Here is a 20,719-nt window from a genome sequence, read left to right as displayed (position 1 = left end):
GCACTGCCCCAGCTTCACCTGTCTTAGGCTCTACTTACTGTTACAGGGGCAGGTGAAATAAAACAGAGGAAAGCCTTTTTCTCCTTGTGCAAGCAAGATAGCGGGATTATCTCCAAGGCTTTCAGGAAGACCACAGGAAAGACAGTGCACTGGTCTCTGCTCAGACTCTATCAGCCATATGGTATAGTAAACACTAGTCTTCTCATCCAAGTATGATTAAAGCTGTACTTAGCAAACTAAATCAGAGCAAGCTGCGAGTACCTTATTTTTACTCCAAGGCATAGCAAGTGATGCAAATTCCTTGAAGAGCAAGACCTTGAAGAGGTCTGACCTGACTAACACATTCTTTAGAGGCCATCTATGGATACTGTGTTCTTTCTCACTCGGGGAAAAATTCTCCCATTCACGTGCTGTGTTCTTCTCTGATGCCTGTGTGCACACTAGACACCTGTAATCACACACTGCATATTTACACAAGTAATCTTGTTGCAGACAGAAAGTATTTCAGTCTCCAAGTGCTGATACTGAATATTAACTCTCCCACTAATGGAAGTAAATAAATACCACTGGCCATTCACGTCTTCATGAGGAAGGAATCCCTTTTTACAGCAACTATAATTTGTTTGTGCAACAAGTATCTGTTGAACTAGGCTGATTAACAATCTACCTTCTCCATCTCAGCTTCAACAGATCACCTTTATTCTTATATCATGAAAATAAGACATTTTAACAGAAACGAGGCTCTTGAAGAAAAGCATTTCCATTGAATTCAATAGAAATAATCACACACTTAAGTGCCTTGCAGATTGGGAATCCAAACCTGTTATTGCGTATTCCATCATTATCAACATGACTGCTTCTTTTCCATCACTGAGCTTCTTCATGTCCTTAGGAATTTCTGGGTTTATATTCCTTTGACTATAGTGTATGTTTATATAATATATTTTGATTACTTTGATTTGAGTTTCAGTTCTGTACCTTTAGCTTTCTTGACTCTATGCTGAGGTGTCTTTCACCACTAAACCATGTACATAAATGCCACATCTACATGTCTTTTAAACACCTCCAGGGATGGTGACTCAACCACTTCCCTGGGCACCCTCTTCCAATGCCTGACAGCCCTTTCAGTGAAGAAATTCCTCCTCATGCCCAGCAATGGTGGACATGATTCTTCAGGTGGCACTGCCAAAGGCCTGCCAGGCCTCATTTGAAGGAAGCATTTTTAAGGTCAGATTTGAAAGTGAGTGTAAGTGAAATCCCAGAGGTAGGTGCTGAGAAATGTAATGAATGGCAGATGGAGGCTGGCATCACCACAGCTATCTGAGGCAGGGTATGGAGTTGCTGTAAGAGATTGTGCAGACATCTCAAGCACAGTTCCAACCTCCTTTGATTAAGTGGTCAGATGTCTTTTGTAAATCTTCGTTTTTCTTAGACTTGATCTGGATTGGTATAAACACATGAGTTCACACTGGCATCCTTTCTCAGGTGTGTATCACAAGTAACAAATTCATCATCTTGCAGTGAAACACTTGGGGTGAAATTCTTACCCCTTTGTAAGCCCCTAGTTCACCTTTGGTTTCAGTGACATTAAAATCTATGATGCAGTTCTAATAATTTTTGCCTTTTCACCTGGGTGGTCATCCTAGTTACAGTAGCAGCCTGTTACTTCCCTTTCCTCACAGGTGAGAAGGGTGAGTCTGGTTTCAGTCAGGTCTCTTAGCAGCTATTGAACATGACTGTTAACCTCCCTGCAGTTCTTTCAGTTATGCAGGTTACATTTTACTTTTATAAACAGGGGTATTGCCATTCACTATCAATCCAGAGCTAGCATGAGAGTTTAAAACCTTGGTAGCTTTCTCAGTGCCAGTTGTGGAATATGTCTGATGACTGTGGTCTACAATGAGTAATGACTTCTTGCACTCTGCCTATGAACTAATGGTGAGAAGGAAAAATGTCATAAACATCTGCTGTTAATGCCATTAGAGTTTTGCTTCTACCTTATATGTGTAATTTTGTTCTGATGTCTTAGTCCCATATTGTCATTTGTACTTTTGCCCCTAGGATCAACACTGGAATCTGCATTGAAAGTTGAGAGCAGGTATTTATGTAGGATTTGAGCCATACCTAAGTGATGTTTGATCACGATGGCATTATCACAGCATACTTGTCTCTTTCTTCTTTCCAATTCTCTTTCATTCATAAGGCTGAAAGACCATTTAATCTTTATGCAATTTCCTCTGCAAGGTCTAAATCACCTTGATATCTAGCAACATTGATTCTGTCTTTCCCTTCTTGATTGCTCAATCTTGGAGAATTTCCTGAATAATAAAAGTTATGTCCATATACACAAATGTGGCTATAAGGCCTCTTTCAGAACCCTGGCTTTTTTTATCGTATCTAATTTGTAGAGGATTTATATCAGTCTGTATGCGTTCTCTACAGGCCTGATCCAACTTCTGTTCATGTCAATGGCACTTTTGTGATAAATCTTAATGGTAGTGGGATTTAGGCCAAAGCCTGGTGTATTTAAGTCAGTTTTAATCTGAAGAGCCTGTAGTAAAACCAATGACTTCGATCTTCTTTCCTGGGAGTCAGAGACTTCAATTTTTTTTTTTCACTCTCAAGTAACTGCATGCTAGGTGGATGACTATGAGGACAATCCTCTTCTGCACAAGTTGTTCTTTATGTTTAGAATAGTGTGTTGGACTTTGGGCTAAGAAGTACGTTATTTTCATAAGAGGCAAAACTGGCAACATGTTACATAGAAACCTGCCTATAAAAATAATGATCTATTTCTATTAAGGTCCAATAATAATATGTGTTCATATATATATATATATATATATATGGGGCTGTATTATTGAATGAAGTTAAATGATTTTTTTTTTTTTCTAACAGCACAGTAAAGGAGCACTTACCCTCTTCATCCCTGGACTCTTTTCTTGGGCTGAGTCTTGATGTCTTTTATAACTGGGCTACTCAAGTAGTAGTTATGATGGGATCTTTCCCTAATATACTCATCTATCCAGCAAGAACAGAATGTAGATCACCAAATGAGTTAGCAAGTGGTAACAAGTTTCAGGTGCTATCAACACTAGCTTGATATGAACTGGTGAGCTAGAGGTGAGGAAATAACCTAGTGATTATTCTTTTGAGCCATATATTCCCCAGCAGCAGCAATTTAACAAAATTTTCAGAAAGCTCCTCTATTACAATCACAAATCAGGTGGTCAACAACATCAGCGTTTTAATCTTAATTTACCTTTGCTTCTCCTCTTGTTTTCCCTTTCCCCTCTGCCCCTAACACATACAAACACAGAGACTTTTCCCTTTTATAAATACAATGGATGTTGTTGTCAGTTCAGATAAGAGCAAATGCCAGATAGGATGGCAATATTTTCAGTCCTGGCAAATGCAATCATAAGTTCAGTTTATTAATATTGCAACAGTTGCACTAAATGAGATCACTTGGATAACAAAACATTTATCAACAAAACGCTGCCACCTACTGAAGTTTTGCAAACAGCCCAGATGATTGGATAAGATCACAAATTCACTCTGTCACAAGCTTATGGTCTTTGCTGAAATAGTTCTTAGGGAAAAAAAAAAAAAAAAAAGCAAGAATGATAACCAGCAGAACAAGACAAGACAAGACATGTCTTTCACACAGACTGTTCAGCAAGTGTCAGGGTAAATCCTGGAAAGCAACCTCCAAAGAGAAAAGGAGGTTTGGCTCTTTGTGCTCAGCATGTCATGGAGTTTTCAAGCACAGTGGCTAGTGGACTTTTCCTATCAACTGTTTCAGCTGGCAACAGCCCACTATAAACTTCCAGTTTTCTTGCGCTGATCTTCAAAGCTTCTACTAAGACCATAGTAAACTGATACTAAAACTTGACAGCTTTTTGGTTTGCATCACCCCAGGTTATAAAGGTAAATTTGTAAATAAATAGCAGTCTGAATGATTGCAAGAAATCTTGTGCATTTTCTGTTGCAAGATCTCAACCAACTAAAAATATTCATTATTTCAGTATAATTCCACCAGGTATGAACATGAAACAAAGATAAGTTCTGCATACCATACATAGGAGATCTTTACCTACCCATGCTTCATTGCTTTTGTGTGGATCAATAAAATGATTAGATATACAAGGGCTGACAAGGCTTTGGATTGAAATCATTGTGCCCATTTGAAATTGCAGACAGCACTTCTAGAAAGCCATAACCTAAGCTGGCTTTTAGGTAAGAATGTAGATCTCATTTCCAGTCTTCAGAGAACTGCTTTGGGGGTTTAGCTCTTAGTTATTGGTAGAAGTATTTAAATGAAATGCAAACAAAATTATTCATGGTGCAACTAACTTTGTACCCTATGAGTAGAAAGGAGTATTTACATTAATCAAGACAGCAAACTCAAAGAGTCAAGACAGCGTACTTAGGAATGACAATCTCATTGCTATTATTTCATGTAATAAGGTGACCTGTCTTTTCCTTATTCAGTTTCTTATTTGTAATAATGGCAAAATTAACATTTTGGATGTTAACATCCTTGGATGTTAAAATTATGGACACTTGGGATATGAAAAAGTGACTGCATTTTAAGACTGGAGAATAACAGAACATTTAAACATGTGAATAACTTTAAGCATGGGAGTATAACTTTGTTGAAATAAACAGGACTACTCAAACATTCCTGATTTTGCATGTGCTTCTATGCTCTGCTAGCTTAGGGGCTAAGAACGGATATGCTTGTTTAATACAGTGTTTATCTACTATGCCTACATTCAGCATTACTGATTCTTTTCATCAGACAGAGACAAGTAGTTCTTCATTTTTCTAGCCTCCTTCTGGGCCAGTTTCAAATTTTGTTGTGCCTTCCCATGCATTTGCATTTTACATCTGATGTAGAAAATAGCAGCTATGAAACCAAACCCTGAGTCCTGAGGGAGACCCCAAAGCAGAAGACTTGAAAGGAAACACTCGGAGGTTTGTCTAGATTAGGGGACGCGATCAATATTAGGCTAGGGCTGGCTCTTCCTAACCTAATTTTGGACCTTTTTGCACTGGGAAGCAGGATCTTCTTTCTTCTTTGGATTTAGCTGTTTGCAATCACCCTTGGGTTCCCCTTCATGACTGTGACCACATGTACTGACTAACCCTGGCCTCATTCTCTCTTCCTAATGCTGGAATTGTCCTTAGTGCTGTGATACCATATTTATATAGTGCAGGACATGAATATATGCTCACTACTGTTCTGGAAAACCCTAACTAGTGACAAGGCAGACCCAGAGTCTTTAGTTGGCCACTATGCTTAACTCTTTTGCAGTAAAATCTGTAATATCTTTTAGACTTCAGTGGGGTTTTAAACCTGAATTGTTTAAGTTGGGTTAGTTATGCTACTGTACCTGTTATGTGCATCCAGTGTCAGCTCCACCACCTTCCTTGATGTGCAAGCAGGGCAAAAACCTAAATTCACAATAGGCTACCTGGAGCTGACATAGCCAGATATAAGACCTGACTAGTTTAGGTAGGCTTGGGCTTTAAGCTGTGCTTTGCTGCAGCTGTTCTTCAACACAGAAGAACTTCAAAGGTTTTTGACTCCACTCAGGGACACTGAAGCCAACACATCTGCTAGCTCTTATGGAGACAAAAGAGTGCGTTTAATGCACACTATTGCCCTAACCAGCGTGCAGGTGCAATTTCTGGCTGGAGCTCTTCATATTGGCTTTTCTGTATTTTTTTTTTTCTATCAGGATTCATGATTCATGGTTATTTCTAAGCTCAGAGATCCTGGCCTGTCTCTCAGTGACACTATTCTTCTAATAGCATCTGTAGCTTGCTTCTTCCCTGGCACCATGGTAGTAGCTGTTGGCTTTCCAGCATCAGGTTATCAAGGCAGGCTTCTCCAACACATGGTCTCAAGTGTAAACAGTACACAGGGAGATTTACCAACATTAGCTAATGGATGGACCACTCGGTGGATAAAGAACTGGCTGGATGGCCGCACACAAAGAGTTGTGGTCAATGGCTCAATGTCCGGCTGGAGACCAGTAACGAGTGGTGTCCCTCAGGTATCGGTGCTGGGACCGGTCATGTTCAACATCTTCGTCGCTGACATGGACAGTGGGATTGAGTGCGTCCTCAGCAAGTTTGCCGATGACACCAAGCTGTGTGGTCCAGTTGATACACTGGAGGGAAGGGATGCCATCCAGAGAGACCTTGACACGCTTGTAAGGTGGGCTGATGCCAGCCTTATGAAGTTCAACCATGACAAGTGCAAGGTCCTACACCTGGGTCAGGGCAATCCCAGGCACAGCTACAGGATGGGCAGAGAAGAGATTCAGAGCTGCCCTGAAGAGAAGGACTTGGGGGTGCTGGTCGATGAGAAAATGAACATGAGCTGGCTTCAGTGTGTGCTCACAGCCCAGAAAGCCAACCGTATCCTGGGCTGCATCAAAAGGAGTGTGACCAGCAGGTCGAAGGAGGTGATCCTGCCCCTCTACTCTGCTTTTGTGAGACCTCACCTGGAGTATTGTGTGCAGTTCTGGTGTCCTCAACATAAAAAGGACATGGAACTGTTGGAACATGTCCAGAGGAGGGCCACGAGGATGATCAGGGGACTGGAGCACCTCCCGTATGAAAATAGGCTGAGAAAGTTGGGGCTTTTCAACCTGGAGAAGAGAAGGCTGCGTGGAGACCTCATAGCAGCCTTCCAGTATCTGAAGGGAGCCTATAGGGATGCTGGGGAGGGACTCTTCGTCAGGGACTGTAGTGATAGGACAAGGGGTAACGGGTTAAAACTTAAACAGGGGAAGTTTAGATTGGATATAAGGAGGAAATTCTTTCCTGTTAGGATGGTGAGGCACTGGAATGGGTTGCCTAGGGGGGTTGTGAGTGCTCCATCCCTGGCAGTGTTCAAGGCCAGGTTGGATAAAGCCTTGTGTGGGATGGTTTAGTGTGAGGTGTCCCTGCCTGTGGCAGGGGGGTTGGAACTAGATGATCTTGAGGTCCTTTCCAACCCTAACTATTCTATGGTTCTATGATTCTACTGGCTACTAAGGTAGCACACCAACCTCAGCTTAAATTTTCTTTCACCTTTGTGAACTCCCATCCTAGAGTAAAGGTTTGAGAAACTGGTGACAGGTTACCTCTTAGAGGGTCTCTGGGCTAATACGGAGCATGCAGACAGAGCAGAAAAGCCAACAAACATGGGCAATAGCCAGTTCACATAGGCCAGGGTCTCACTTCAGATGAAGGAAAGCCCTGGTGGATGGAAGCAGAAGTGAAGGGCTTTGGTGGCCTGGAACTTTCTCAGGTTGCTTCAGCTCTGCCTGAGCTGCTCTGGAAAAAGGGTGGTGACTCCTTGCATGGAAGGACAAGGTGCTTGCTGGAAGGAAAGAGCTGCCAGTTGATGGCTCCCTGTGTCTGAACGGTTGACCTGTGATTTCACAGGCATCTGAAGTGTTTTCTGGTTAAAGGGTATCAGAAAAGGAGGAGGATGTGTTGATTTTTGACAGCTGTCTCTTTCTGTATCATGCCTCTTGATGTGTACTGTACATTGCTGTACACATTAATGAACTGCTGTGAGAAGGCACTCTTTCGTGATGGAAAATGGCCCAGAGAAGAGACAAGAAAATACAGGCTTCTGAGAGAATTTGTTTGTAAAGCTAATTATTCCCTGATTTAGGGCTAAAGTCCCACTCCAGTGCTGAGGGCACACTCACCCAGCCCAAGACAGAGCCATGTGAACTGCTCCCAGGAGCAGTCATGTTGGTTGGGCTTTCCAGCCGGGCTGCTCATTCCTTGAGTGAAACACAGCTTATGGAGGCTATGCTCCCTTAGTAGGGGCTCCAGGGTGACATGTAGGCCTACCCTGAGGTACATATGCCCACAAATAAGTCTGGAGGCAAACAAACAAGAGTGTGTGTAGATAGGTTTTCATGTGCAGCATGGAGATAGGGAGGTTTCACCTTTATAGACTTGTGTGTGTTGTAAGCCAGGATTGGGCGGCAGGGAGAGTTTGACAAACCATTTTGTGCTGGAGTCTGGGGAAACACCAGGGTGAGGAAATGAGCTCCTACAGCCTGGAGCAAGAGAAGTTTGCCATGCTGTTAGCAGAAGCTGTGGCTCCCACACACAATTTTCAATCTTTCTTTGATCACTATGCTTTTCTCCACTGGTAGGGTGGAGGGAGCAATCTTTGGAGCTCCTCACTGGATGGCACTGTCCTGTTCGGGTGGTGACAAGATATATGCCTATGTAAGCTGTCACCTTTCAGTTTGGAGAAAATCACTGCATTAGTTATTACTACAGCAGCTGCTCTGATAGCCTGGATGTGTAGGCGCAGGCATAGTCTGGAGTAACAGCTATCATCTGTGGCCTGTTCAGGCTGCCATGAGTATTCCTCATACTACACTTGCTTCTAACTTAAGGGATTTATGCACTCTGTAAATGATCATCTCTAGTATGTTGCTATTAATCTGGACACAAAGTCCTGCAAAATTGTTTACACAGCCTGCTCAGCTGTAAGCACACTCAGAAACTGCCTACTTGGTATCTCACCTGCCTGCCTCCCTCCCTCCCTTCTTGTTTTGCTTTTAAGGGTACACACAAGAACTTCTGAAAATGTCTGTAAATGCTAACTCGAACTTCTTTAAAAAGCAACAAACCCCTCTTACTGTATGATCTATCATAGACGAAAGGAAATAATCATCATCTACCATAAATTTTAAGATAAAGAATAAACTACAAGCCATGGACATGACTTTTTTACTTCTCATGTGTTTTTTAAGATACTTTTAGAATGCGCATAAATCAGCTCCAACTGTAATACCAACACATACTTTTTAGCTAATGCTTTGATCATGTTGCTTAAAATTTCATTTTATTTACCATCAACAAAATGAACAACATTTGTACTCCTTTACTACCCTTTGCACATTCTCATTTCTTTCTGAATGGAGAATAACAACAAACATGGATATTGATAATCAAAAGCCATTACAGGCAAGATATATACCTCATTTGTGGAATCACATTACACCACTATAGGTTAATTTCCCATTTTCCCTAGGAAGAATAACCAACATTAGTGTGGTCCACACAATTGATTCAGTGTCACCCTGTAAGAAAGTCATAGATACCCTTCTGCAGACTGTACTGTTTCTGTTCATTCATATAGTTAATAGATAGCAGGTCAAGCCTCTGTCTTGACAAGAACGTATGAAATATCCTAACCTTAGGGTAATGTTGTTCCTCTGTGAGTACAGATTTCTACATTTGGAAGGGAGCAGTGCAGTGCAATGGGAGGAAGAGAAGCTGGGACCTAGCTTGCAAATTTGTGACTGAGGTGCCCCAGCATTTATAATGCGAGGCAATGGGTGTTGAGGAATGGCTGAATGAAGTTAGCCAGTTTGGCAACCTGTGGGGAGGTAGACCTGCTATTCTGCCCTTTTCCTCAGAGAACACAGCAGTGCCCACCTTGCTATTCGAGGAGGCAGGGAGCTGACTGCAAAAGCTCTGCCTGGAGCAAATCAATGCAGCACCACTGGCACAACATTGATTTGCACTGACCATCACGAGACTATCCTATGCATAGGCTTGTGCAAGTACCATTTGATAACCCAAACCTTTCAGCTGCATTTCCTGTCTCTTCTCACTACAGGTGTTCCAACTTAACTATACCAACATTTATATTACTTCAGTGAGGCTTTTTTATTTAGATGGAGCCCAGTTTTTTCCACTTGGCCCCAGATGTTTTTGTTCCCATTTAATGAAGCCAATGCCTAAGTAATCTGTAAGCCAGGACTGTAACTTCCCTGCTCTTTGGCATGTGTTTAGAAGTCACACTACACAGATTTAGGGCTGGTGGATGGTAGAGAGATTAAATTTTCAAGTGCCAACTCATCACATCAGGTTGACATAACTTGCACTGTTGCTGAATTTACTTGAGTCCTTTATTATGGGTGTGGGGAGAGATGGCTGAGGGGATTTTGAAAGAAATAGTTTCTTTACCAAGACAGCAAATAATGAAATACATGTTTTAAACTATAAATTCTCTATTCTGAAAGGTCTGGCATTGTGCCTTGTGTGCTGTCTGCCCTGTCTGAAAAGTACATAACTATGAGTGTAAACTATGTATGCACGTGTGTGTTTGTGGTTTTATTATAAGCAGCTCAGAGCGATGCCTGGGAAAGCTGAACACCAGTGGAATCTGCTGGCTGTAAGTAATGTTCATGAACTTTCTTGTTGATGAGTTAGTAAGCCACAAAAGTACCAGGACCCCATTAATGTGGCATTCTCAGACTGTGGTTCATGAAGACGGAGAGAATGATGTGCACTTCTGTAAATGTGCTCCCTTCTCAAAATAATGGCTCATGGGATGGGACTAGCCTTGTAACAGGTCAGTTCACCATTTCTTGGGGACTACTAGAGGGTTTCAACTGGATTTCATACTAGAAGTTTAAGGGACAAAGACCCCAGCAACCTTACCCTCCATCCTCTGCCTTCCCTTGCTAACAACTCACTGCTGCACCAGGGATAGATGATTAAAACTGTGGAGCGCCTCTGGTCCCCACTAGGAATATTGTGCTTAGCCAGAGGCCGTGATGTAGGGCTTTGACTGAGGCAAGGTGCCAGTCAAGTCTGGGTTCGTAACTTGCAGATACTGTATGCATGTATGAATAGATGATGCAACTCCTGCTATACCATTTACAGTATTTGTAAACAATGAAATATAATGCATTTCTACCCTGACCCTTCATTAACTGAGGAAAAACAACACTGGAGGAAGCATCAGGGACCTAGTTCTGCTTTCCAACATGTATGCACCTTAACCCCCATTTATTTGAGGTGGAGTCATGGCTGTATCCTGAGGGGGTGACTGCATCCTACATCAGCTACAAGTGACCTAAAAAGGGAAAATAATCGGCCTGATACTGGTCATTTGGACAATGTGTATTTGATGTGTCAGAGTCGTTCCAACCTTCCAGTTACCAGATGTCCGTAAAAATTCATAGCAGGCTATTAAATTTAGCAGATCCTGTCTTAATTAGATTAGCTTCTGCTCAGCATGACAGCAGAGTATTTCACTGATGGAGGATTTATAAAGATTTCTGGTGGGAATTCTTTATGGAAGATGTAGTCTTTTATCCAGTGGGATTTACAAGGGGGGGGGGGCGGGGGGGGGGGGGAAGGGAGGAGAGGAAGCCCTGATAAGGACACACAAACATTGTCATGGCATATTAAAACATAAATGGGTGCTTTTATTTTATGGATGTTCCCTTTTTATTTCTCCTTCGCACTAAGGAGAGGTGGTGAGAGTGTTTTTTGTGTCCTTGAATTATCAGGCCCAGATAACATAATGGCATACGGGTGGTGGAAAACTACAAGCAAATTCTGGTTGTCAAATTCCCTCCTAAAAGTAGCATCAAAGGAGTACTCAATGTTCAGTTGTCTGTCAGGTCATGAGTTATTTTTTCACCTACAGGAAACAGAACTGTACAGTTTATCTTGGGCTGGTTTTATGTGCTGCAATCCAGCATCTATCCATCCATTGCCCTTCTTTCTTTAAGGTCACTGCAAAGAAAAGAACCCAAAACCAAACCAACAACCCACTTTCTTATTATTTCTGCCTCTGCCCCAATACCAACGATTTCCTAGTTTTCTCTGCACAGGCTTTTATAGAAGATATATACCGTTAATGGTGACACTGGTGTCAGTAACAGAACGTGAGCAGCAGCAATGCCTGTGTTCTATTCCCAATGTGTAGATAACTTCATAAAGAAAAAAAGGTGGGTGGAGGGGAGGGGAGATCTGGATAATTTTTCCTGTCATTTGATTCACCATTGAAAAGGTCACTCCCTGTAAGAAGAGACAGTCTTCCCTCTGAGATGTCTGGGGGAGGAGCAGAAATGGCAGAGCCAAAATGGGGGGTCTCCTTAACACTGTGTGGCTTTTGTGAGGTGGCAGAGCAGCCCTTCTGTGCACAAGAGTGTGCAACACCCAGAGTATGCATGCTGGCGGCTGATAAAAACAGAAAGGGACCATCCTTTGCTCACGCCGCAGGCTGATAGCATTCACATCATACACCGTTTGTTACTAGGCAACTGATTAAATATACGTGCCGGTCCTTCAAGCAGTGCTTGCAATTAATTAACCAAACCATTTTCATTTTGACTGACTTCCGCCCTCCCCTCCCCACCACCAACCACCTTCCCAAATACTGACAGCTGACAAAGGTGCGAGTGATTTGATGCTCCTCCCAACCTCTGGTGCAACAAAATAAAGAATGGACCTCTTGGCATAGTGGATGTGGTCTACACCCGGGCAGTAGACACCTCTGAGCACCCCTGCTGGGTCTAGATAGCAGCTGGCACACACAACAGACATTTTCCTTTGCCTTGCCAGGGCCAGTGTAAACTGAACTATGAAAACCACAGGGCAAAGTCCAAAAGAAGTTCTCCTGGCAAATCTATTTGAAGTACAGTTGTACTGAAGGATGGAGGATGGGTCTTCTTTCTTAGTTTTAAAACCAGGATTCCTCACCCCTGAAGTACTCATTCTAAATTTAAAACCAGTATGGAGCATGTTTGTGTGGGTACAGATATAGATACATATATATTGTGACAAATATAAACATTTATATAGCTACTAACATATATGTCAGAGGTGTTAATGTTCAGGTACCACCAACTCTAAGTGCACGCTGCTTTGTGCTAGCTGTTACTCTGGGAACTCAAACCAGGCAGTCGGTGCTCTGCTCAGCTCACAGTCTAAATAGCAATGACAGGCAAGTAGAAGAAGGGATCTAGACATCAAAGGTTGTTCTAGGTCATGCAGGGGTCAGGAGCAGGGCCGGGAATAAAAAATGGCTTTTGTTTTGATATCAGATTTTATAATAAAAAAACTGTGAGTCATCTCACCCCAAATCCTCCCTCTAATTTTGTAATACAGTTGTCATATTAAACTTGTATGAAATAGACTGGAATTACACATGGAAAATGGGTAACTACAAGGATCCTGGAAGATCTGACTGTTCCTATTACACTTGATCAAATGCAACTGTCAGCTGCTTTGGCAGAGATCACCTTTGATGATTAAAAGGAGAGGACTACATTACAAGAGGGTTTGAGCACGAAACCACTCGCTGCAATCCACAATTAAACAGGAGAGGCTATTGTTCTGTTTCTGACTGGGAACAGAGTTATAAATTTATTGGAGTTCACAGGCTTGCTGCAGAGCTTGTCTTTAACAAAATTGTAGCCCCATTCTGTATCGGAGCTTCCTACCCTGCTCAAAACCTCGAGTGCATTAAAGAAGCAATTTAGGCTTTATTTGAAGGGGGAAAAATAGAATGTCGAGTTGGGTTTCTTTCTTCCTTGCTCCCACTGGCTTTCTGCTGGGGAGGGAGGGATTTAAATCAGCAGATTCTCAATGGCACTGTCGCCTATTGGAGCTGGTATAGAATCACTAGAAATGGGTAAGAAGCAAATAATGAAGCACTGACTGACTGACAATTTGAGCATTTTTTTTTTAACATGCTGGCCAGCAGCTGATTTGGTGTGAACCATCTGTGGAGCCACAATGCTTTACGTTGCCTGTGCCTTTGAGTCAGAACTGGAATGGTGCTTCTGAAAAAAGTGCTCTTTGGGCTTGTGACTGTTGAATGAGCTGAGGCCATTTTCCACTCCTAATGGGACTAGGTTACCTTGGTCTGCTTTGGTTTGACTCCGGCCCGTCATATTTTGGCCCATACTCTGGTCTCAATAAAGAAGGGTTTGTGGCTTTTTACCAACCTTGCATGAGATGGGCAAGTCTGAAGCATGGCAAAAGCAGTCCCCCAGCTGCCATCCTGCCTGCCACATGTGCTCACAGCCTCTGCTGATGACAACCATGCTGCAGACAAAGAAGTCACAGGCTGCCCTTTATGAGATACCAGATTAAATACCTCTTCTCCAAAGGTGCCTGTCTGCTTTCAGCAGTCACATTAGAGCCATGCACTCCTCTTTAACTTTCACTGTGGCTTTGCTGACCTTTGAATGAGAAAAACATTAGTAAAGAGCAATTTTATGCCCTCATAAAGAGTTATGTGTTACTAGGCAGTAATGGAAGCACAAAACAACCCAGCCAAAAGATTTCAGCCTCCTGTTGCTGCTTTCTTTGATAGTGCTGCTACATCATTAAGCTACTTTGTGTTTGTCGAGGACTGGAAATCCCACCCAGCAGATACGAAGATTTTTCCCAGTGCCAGTACAGGCACTGCTCCTCAGCCCTCCTAATCTGCAGGGTGGAGGGAGAAAGTCAGAGAACACCTGTATTTCTTGCAGGTTTCTGCATGCTGCTCCTTTCCTCTGATCCCTGTAATGATTTATTTTTAATTGACTTGTAATTATACCCACTTTTCTTTTTTTCCCCTTGTAGTTCATCTCGGTTGTTCCATACCCATATATGGTCTGTCACTAGCCTCGATTTTTTTCCACCACAATGAGGCAATAAATCCAATGGGGCTGGACAGGAAACCCAGCTTGCCAAGGAGAGACAGGATGAATATCTCCTAGAGACAGCCAGAGGTTTGAGTGCGTATTGTCCATACAGCATATTTCAAGGACTGCCCAGGGCAAGCCTGGAAAAACTTTTATGTCTGCAACAGTATTTTTTCCGGAAAAAACAGATTTTTAAAAAAGCCCACTGTGTATTTTTTTCTCTTTTTATGTGTGTGGAATCCATGATATATAGAAGATGACTTGTTTCAAAATTCCAGCTAGGGTCTCTTTTTTAGAGGCAGAAGATAATCACACAGAAATGCCTCCTTTAGAAAATGTGTGTTTGCTGTCACTGCTCTCTTCAGCTGGCTCAACGTGGATGTGTGTTTATTCCTCAAGTTGGAGATGACTTCTATGATCTTACTGTTCCAAACACCTTCATTAAAAACACTGAGCAAGTTTTATGAATACTTTCCTGGGCTTCCAAGCATGTCTAGGCTCATTCATGTTTATGCTTCACTGCAAACACTGGTGAACATGCTGATCACACATTCCACCCAGCTGCTTTCTCCTGTAAAATGCAGCAGAGAGACTGGGATATTGTATCAAAACTCAGATTAACTCAATAAAATGGTGATAGATGCCACAGTAACGGCACAGTAATGACACAGTGACTACTCTGCATGGTTTGTATGAAAATGCGCATTCCAGATCCATTATTAAGGGATCATTTCTGTAAGACTCCTGTGCCATTTGCAGTCTAGGAAACCTAAACCAGGCCTTGGAAAAATATTACTTGCTGTAAGAACATGATGCTGCTCCAGCACATCACTACCTTACTCTGCATGCAATGACACGGGACTGCATCCTGGCACACTGATGCAAAACCCCCATGCTTGAGAATGTACTTTGTGTTTCAAACATTAAGGACAGGTTACTTTTATTGCTGCTAGTGTAAGTGCAAGGAAAATACTAAGCAGCAGAATCCTTGAAACCCTATTATAGCTGGCTAATAACTATGTCTTTCAAATTAAGCCATTTACTGACACAGGGGCTGATTTGTGAATTTTAGGAAAAGAACTGGGTCTTTAGTTGTAGTACATGAGCAAATTCCCAGATATACACAAGCCTGTGAGTACAGCATCACTTAACTGTGATCTCTCACTTGCACACACATGCGGCCATACTCCTTAAGGGTTTGCCAGTGCAATGTAGTGCTGCATTATACAAGCGAGCTCTACAAGAATTAGCTTGGGGACTGGAACTAGTCTAACAGCAGTGGTAGGATACATTAGCTTGCATGCCTGAGTTAGCCTATCTGGCTACCACTATGATCAGACGGCTTCTGATACTGAAGATAAGTCGTAAGAGCCATCTTGTGTCTTTCAACATGATGCAGCAGACTGTAGCCCACTCCTCCTGCAGCCCCCACCCAGCACAGTGCACTTTGCACACGGGCTATACATACTTAGCATTCAAGATCTGGATTCTTCATGGAATGAACTGGCCCAGCTTTACAGTGGAAGTTAGTGGCATAGCTACACTGATTTACATTGACAGACTCCCAGCCGAGATGTTTTGGTCTGTCATTTGTACTTACCATGCTCTACCAATATGGGGGCTAGTCATACTCTTATTCCTTTTAATGGTGATTCTGTTGCAGTCATCTTTTTTTGCTTGTTGCAGTTAAGGCCAGCAGGCACTATTATGGTCTTCTAGCTTGGTCGTGCATTCATTTTAGCTTTAAGGGATAATTTTGAATAGGACTGCAGAAGCAGCAGCAGATTCTTTCCGCTGCCAGCCATCAAAGCTCGACTCCTCATTCTGCTTTCCCCATGTTTCAACCTGCAGAGTGTTATGCTAATTTTGCTTGCAGCTTCAAGTCAGCTGAGTTTCCGGTTGGCTTCAACTTAAGCTGTTTTTATTTCAAATAAGGTAAATTACCGCTTCAGTCCAGGGCTCAGTTTCCAAGCTTCCGTTTTGCTGGTTTTCAGGCTTCACTTCCAGCAGCTCTGCATAATCCCTGCAGAAGGCATGTCCTCCGCTCCTCCTGTGCCAGGGACATGCTGCTCCGCTTGGCTGCTCCCGGGACTGGAATCCTCCTCTTTCTCCTCCCTCTCCTCTTTGGACTTTTGGTCTGAAATCAACAGAAATTAATTTTCACCTTTATAGAAGAGACTTCTGCTAACAGCAGCTTTCCAGTCTCTAGATCCTCCTCCCTTTTTCTCTCCAGACTTTGCACAACAGCTCACTGAAGAAATGGAAAGCATGCCTGTGACAGTTGTCTTCATTAATGGCTAACCACAATTATGCATTCCACCTGATGGGGCTGAAAGGTCCCTAGAAGACCAATGGTCCCCAGATTGCCTTTTCTGAGGCTTAGGGGGGTTGTGAAAAATTTAGTAGTAAGAAGGCTGTGATGGTGTGGAGACATGGGGAGAAAGTAAAACCAGGAGGACTTGTACAGGCAAACCTCATTTTGCCATAGGACCCAGCTGCATACTCAGTCTCCTCTAGCTATGGAGAGATAGGGGAGGTCAACAGCTCTGACACCTCCTGCCACCACAGCTCACAGCAGTACGCTGCCTGTGTGTGTGTCAGTAACCACGCACTTTCAAATAAATTGGAGAGGTGAGCCATCTCTGTTATCATGCCTGAAAAACCTGAGACAGTCTCTTCCTGAAGGCATTACATCAAAATTAATAATCAAGATAGGTGAAGGAAAGGAAGAGACAATAAAGCACAGAATGGTGGGGTGACTTAATTGTGGTCACATAGCAGATCAAACCTGAAACATTAGTCTCCTTGATCCCACTAAGTGCCATGGTGCTGTGGAGCAGGTTAGCATATGCTCCAGCTTCAAAACCTTCAGGAAGCCAAATATGAACTAAGAAATACCCATCTTCAAGAAAACTGCATGAGCATAAAGGGATAGCATTTCTTTGCTTGCCTTGTGGAAAGCTGACATTTTCTGTGCTGTGCATTGGCATTTCCTGTGATGTTGCCACAGGCACAGGACTCACATTGCTCAGGAGCACATTAAATACTGCTTCATTGATGTAAATTTGGACAGAAATCTGCTCCATGCATGTGGGATAGACAGGCAAAGTGTCATCTGACATAGATCACTAGAATCAGCAAAATATTACGGAGGTTCTTTGCAGAAATCTGTTCAATGCAGGTAACCCAACCCTCATTTCTCTATGATTTACTCAAAAGTACACATTTTGGTGTTGTTTTACTCCCTTTTATGAGACTTACATTTGGCTTGGTTCACCTTTTGCATGCGCAGCTGTTTCATTTAGGATCATAGGATAATGCCTACTGTGGTGGGATGACCCTGTCTAGCAGCCAGACTCCCACACAGCTGCCTACTCACCCTTGCCCCCACAGCAGGATGGGAGACAGAAGTGGAAAAACAAAACCCAGAAAACTTGTTTAACTGGTGAAGTGAAGAGGAAAGGAAAACCACAAGCAATCAATCACTATATCCTACAAACAGAAAAGCCAGTCTCCGAGCACCGGCTGCTGCCTTGGAAGCCAAAAAGATCCTTCTTTCTCTACCCCTATTTTCATTGTTGAGCATGACATTATATGGCATGCAATATCTCTCTGGCCAATTTAGGTCAGCTGTCATGGCTGTGTTCCCTCCCAGTCTCTTGTTTACCCCTTAGCTATTTGCTGCAGGAAGTGGGGACAGAGTGGGGAAAAGAGGAAGCTTTGATGCTGTGCATGCACTCTTCAGCAATAACCAAAACACTGGTGTGTTATCAGTACTGTTTTAGATACAAGTCCAAAGCACAGCACTGTACAGGCTGCTATGGAAAAAGTTAACTCCATCCCAGTCAGAAACAGTTCTGGTATCTTGTTTAAGGTACTTCAGAAAAGGTTGTAAGTGTCTCTGAATCAACAGAGAGGATTATAGAGGGAACTTAGAATTGATAGTCACCTCCAGAGGATGATCCCTTGGATGTGGTTTTGGCTCTCTCCTTTCACTGGAGAGGCATTTCAATACCTAGCTTTTAGATAGCTGAAGTGAACTTGGATGACCTTCATTCTTTGGTGATCAATCCTAAGTCTTTCTCCTGTTCTCTCTGTATTGGTTGTTATGCTATAGCTATCAGTGTAGTTGTCATCAGTCCTGTAACAGGTTTGATATAGCTTATCATTTAACCTTTACATACAATTAAAAAGTAATATTAAATCTTAATTTTTCATAATTTTCCTCAGCACTGAGTCCCAGAGGTTAGTGACGTGTATTTTGTCCTTGTAGAGTATAATTCTACTGGCTAAGCCTCAATGCTTCCTGGCCGTGAATCCTACCTTCTCAGATGTAGAGGGAAGATTCTCTGCCTGCTGTTAAAATGACCAAAAGCCTGAGACTGAGCAAAAGCTATAACCTCTGATAACTGTCAGCTCCAAATAAATATTGATTTTAAGTGTCAATTTTTAGTAAAGATAGATGTCAAAGCCCAAGAAAACCAATTATAGTGCAATAAAATGTATTTCATAACTCTAGTTTAAAGGTATGCCAAAGCTTTTATAGTGTAACATAGAAAGACAGAGAATCTACCTGGCCTTATAGGTACAATATATCTAGAGAGATATTTATGAAGGTTATGTGATATATATTGTATCAATGTAGCCAAGTGTGTTGTATTTCTGCCATAGTTTACTTCGCTTTTCACTTTCCTCGCCATTTTTAATGAACTTTTACTGCTGCTTTCTTCAGCCTGGCTGTCCCTATACATGTGTGTGTACCTTTCTGCTTTCACTGTGGTCAGTAATCTTTGAACTAGTTGGTCATTTCTAACTTGTTTGGAAGCAAAAATGTCCCATATACACTAACTTCCCAGAAGTTTAAGCAAACCAGGCAGCTGTTAGTGGTCTGCTGACAGGAAACACTGTAGTATGAGCTCATCTCTTCTATATAACAGTGAATCCACATGCAAGAGAATTGTCTGCTACCTCTGTCTTGGGAAAGACTTTGCCAGAGCCTACACCTTTCCAGCCCCCAGAGAATATGAACATGAGGGGAAGAGCCAAAAGAAACCTAAAATTGCTGGGTTGTTTGGCAGCCTATTTCCTTGTTTCTCCTTTGTGCAAGGTGGGCTCAACCTGAATATAGTGGCCAAGGCAAAAAAAAAAAAAAAAAAAGATCATGCTGTGTGCTAATACGATATCACAAGATTATACCCCTTTATTGTTTTTAGTTTTTTAACTTTTCCATAAAGACTGATGATTTCTTTCTCAACCACCACTGCATGTTCAGAAGCCTGTTTCCCTGAGTTGTCTGTACTGATGCCTGATGTGTTTTGGGATGTTTAAAAGAAATTCAAAACCTACCCATGTGCATAAGTAGTTTGTATTCTTCTCTACACATCATTCTTCTCTTGTGTGTGTTAATTTCATGTACTATGTCAGTTTTCTTAATTTTTTCATTCTCTACAATTTCTCATGTTTTTCTATTTGACCCATCTACCTAATTTTGCATGACACAAACTCCATCACTTTTGTTCTTCACCAACATCCCAAGCACATGTCTTATTTTTAATCCCTGGGGCATCCTACCTGTAACCCCTTTCCATGCTGAGATTGACCATTTTTTCCTCCTCTTTGTTTCTGTTCTCTCAACTGTGGGCTTTCCTTTCCCTCCATCCCTGCAGGAGTTTACCTCACCTTGTGGTTACCAAGTTTCCTTTACAGCCTCTTCTCAGGAACTTTACCAAAAGCCTTTGAAAGTCTAAATAAAATATAGTCATTGGTTGTCTTTTATCCACTGTTTTGTTAACTATTTTAAAAGCCTTGAACAGGTTTGAGGTTTCTTCCAAGACAGATCATGGTGGTTTCTCCCTATCGTATCACCCTCATCTACTGCTCCTGCTTTATAACAATCTTTAATGACTTTCCTGTATCAGGAGTGTGTTGCTTAAGAACAGAAAGCACAGGGAGATACTTGTCTGTGGAGACTTTCTCTAACAGCATTCTAGCTGGTTGGTTTATGTAGCCTTTAAGCCCTGAGGTAAGGAAACAGGAAAACAGATTAATAGACATGGCAATCTCCCCCAAGATACTTTTAGATAAACACAGCCTTGGGCATTTAGAAAGTCGGATTTATTACACCTTAAAAGAGGTTTCTTAAAACCATGGCTGTTTTGTTTTAAAGTATGCAGCCAAAGGCATGCACTTCTTTAATCTTTGCCACTCTTTTGTGATAGACAACCAAAAAGCACAGGTCCCAG

Source organism: Lathamus discolor, chromosome 5, assembly GCF_037157495.1.
Source record: "Lathamus discolor isolate bLatDis1 chromosome 5, bLatDis1.hap1, whole genome shotgun sequence".
NCBI lineage: Eukaryota > Metazoa > Chordata > Aves > Psittaciformes > Psittacidae > Lathamus > Lathamus discolor.
This window is presented reverse-complemented; position numbering follows the sequence as displayed.